Source organism: Colobus angolensis, unplaced genomic scaffold (genome assembly GCF_000951035.1).
Source record: "Colobus angolensis palliatus isolate OR3802 unplaced genomic scaffold, Cang.pa_1.0 Scaffold151, whole genome shotgun sequence".
NCBI classification, from domain to species: domain Eukaryota; kingdom Metazoa; phylum Chordata; class Mammalia; order Primates; family Cercopithecidae; genus Colobus; species Colobus angolensis.
The window spans coordinates 3847423-3850656 of NW_012114611.1; positions in this window are offsets into that span (position 1 = coordinate 3847423).

Consider the following 3234-nt stretch of genomic DNA (forward strand, 5'->3'; position numbering starts at 1 on the left):
GCTCATTTTTTCTTATTTTTTTCCTCCTTTGACAACTTTCTGAAATAATGCATCCAGTGTGCCCTGAACATAATGATAAGAGTTTCCTTAAATCCATTAGCCAATTCTCTAAGCAACTTGGGATGTATGGTATAGAGGTGCTATTTTAAAGATATTTCAATGTTTCTTATATTTTTGCTTATTCAAATATCAATAACTTATTTCACACAATTTCCCTTGCTTATTTTCCTGATATTTTTAAAGCCAAGGGCAGATTTTAACTACAACGTTGTACCTCTGAGGTTTCCAATCATAGCATCATGCTGTTTACCTATTTCTTTCTGGGGGGCTGTTATCTCTTCTCATATAGATTTATTAGGACGTGCTCTTTTAGGAATCTTGGCCATTATTAACAATCTCCCTTTTTCCTTTAATTTTTTAAATTAACGAATTAGTTGGTTTTTTGTTTTGTTTTGTTTTGTTTTGTTTTAAATAAAAGCAGATTCTCTCTCTGTCACCCAGGCTGGAGTGCAGTGGCATGATCTTGGTTCACTGCAACCTCCACCTCCTGAGTTCAAACGATTCTCTTGCCTCAGCCTCTTGAGTAGCTGGGATTATAGGTGTGTGCCATCACACCCGGCTAATTTTTGTATTTTTAGTAGAGACAGGATTTTGCCATGTTGGCCAGGCTGGTCTCAAACTCCTGACCTCAGGTGACCCGCCAACCTTGGCCTCCCAAAGTCCTGGGATGAGAGGCATGAGCCACCATGCCTGGCCTATTTTTTATTTTGAAATGCTCTCACTCTGTTCTCCAGGCTGGAGTGCAGTGGTGTGATCATGGCTCACTGCACCTTGACCTCCTGGACTCAAGCAATCCTCCCACCTTGACCTCCCAAGTAACTGGAACTACAGGCAAGGGCCACCACACCCAGTTAATTTTTTAAATTAATTTTTAGAGATGGGGTCCTGCTCTGTTGCCCGGCTGGTCTTGAATTCCTGGCCTCAAGCAATCCCCTTGTTTTGGCCTCCCAAAGTGCTGGGATTACACGCATGAGCCACCACACCTAGGCACCTTCTGTTTTTAAATCTTTCTTCCACATTTCTGTTAAACTATAATCTTGCTTTGCCTCCCCTTTATTTTTTATTTCAACAATGAAAGACTTTGCTGATTTCTTCTATATTCACACTGAAAAAGTATTACTATTTATTATTACTTTTAGTTCTTGCCCTTGAGAATAACATGCATACAAATGTGTGTGGTGAATATATCCACATACTATATAACATATATTATATGTACATCTTACATATGCATTTTATATATACAAAGGTTACTATGTAAAACATATATAATATATACACATATTGCACTTTTCTCTTTTTCTAAATCTCCTTAGAACTAGAAGTTTCGTATTAAGCATCTCATACAAGACAAATCTCAAAATCATTTTTTCACTGAAATGAAGGATGCCAGAGTGATTATATAGAACTTTCACTCCCATTCTCAAGTGCTTAGAGAGAGGCCTCTTCTGAACAGCAATGAGATTCAGAAATATTTGGGATTGAGATGAGGTCTCCGCACAGTCCTGTGGCTGGTACCACAGACTCTGCTGTGTACTGAGAGTCTTGTATCTTAGTTGTCTGCCCACCCAGTACCTGTCATTAGCACTGATGTGTGTTGGGGGCAGTGCCTGTTACAGCTGAAGTGCTCTTGTCCTTCTTTTTCTAACGAGGCAGCCTCAGCATGAAATAGTCTTGCATCACCGTCTCTCAAGCTATGGGAACTCTAAGGTATTCATGAGATCTGACTTTGTTTCCACAGAGCTGACCACTGATACAGAGACCAAAATCCCACTCAGATCAACATAAGTATAGAGCTTATTTTATTTTTAATTACAGAGACAGGGTTTCGCTATTGCCCAGGCTGGAGAGCAGTGGCGCAGTCACAGTTCACTGTAGCCTCAAGATCCTGGGCTCGAGTGATCCTCCCTCTCCGGCTTCCCAGTAGCTGGGACCACAGGCACGCACCACCATACCTGGCTAATGTTTTTTACTTTTGGTACAGACAGAGTCTCGCTGTGCTGGCCAGGCTGGTCTTGAACTCCTGGGCTCAAGTGATCCTCCTGCCTCGGCCTCCCAAAGCACTGGGATTACAAGCATGAGCCACCGTACCTGGCCTAAAGAGCTTATTTTAAAATCTAGAAAGCTCCTGGAATCCAAGAGAAGCAGGGCCCCTATGACAGGAACTGGGAACCAGAAAGGTTGCATCTAAGGTGCTCTCCAGGGCGTCCTCTCTCCTTTTCTTTTTCTGTCCCTTTCTCTCTGGAACCAAGAGGCCCTCATATGCATTTTGCCTTGTACATTCTTTCTTTCTCTCCCTCTCTCCCCTCTCCCTATCTCATTCTCATTATCTTTCTCTGTAGGCCTGTAGTTCAAAATGTCCACCAGATCACTTGAGGTCAGGAGTTCAAGACCAGCCTGGCCAACATGGTGAAACCCTGTTTCTATTAAAAATACAAAAATTGGCCAGGTGTGGTGGTGTGTGCCTGTAATCCCAGCTGCTCGGGAGGCTGAGGCAGGAGAATCGCTTGAACCCGGAAGGCGGAGGTTGCAGTGAGCTGAGAACTGGGAAGGCAGAAGTTACACTGCATTCCACCCTGGGCAACAGAGCGAGAATCCGTCTTAAAAAAAAAAAAAATGTCCGCCAGTCACAACATTTCATCATCACCTTTCTGAACATTTTTCTTCATTTCTTGGAGTTTCAATTCCAAATCTCTGATACCCAAAGGAATTTAGTCCTGAGACTCTCATTTCTGGGAAACCTATAGGTAGGCCCCTTCCCTGGGTCTCATAAATGATCTGCGGGATCTAGGGCTGCTTATTTACCTACAACAGGGGGAGGGGGTAAGATAAGATTCTCTGAAAAAAGATGGGCTGATTATTTAAAACATACGTATAATCTCTAAGGATATTTGTTTGTTTATCACATCCTAGTAGTACTTTTCAGTAAAGCTCAACATTTACTGTGGAGGGAGAAGTTGCTTCCTCACAATTCGGGCTGACTCAGATGGCGACCCATTACTCCCCCATGCAGGAGAGTCTGTGGGAGCTGCCATGTAACTGCGAGGATTAGGGTATTTCGGGAGTTAAGGTACTGGAAAGAGGAATGGGTTGATGGTTGAGAATTCGATCCTTACACCTGAGTCCTGATAAGATCCTAACCCACTGTATGACCTTGGACAAAACAAATAACTT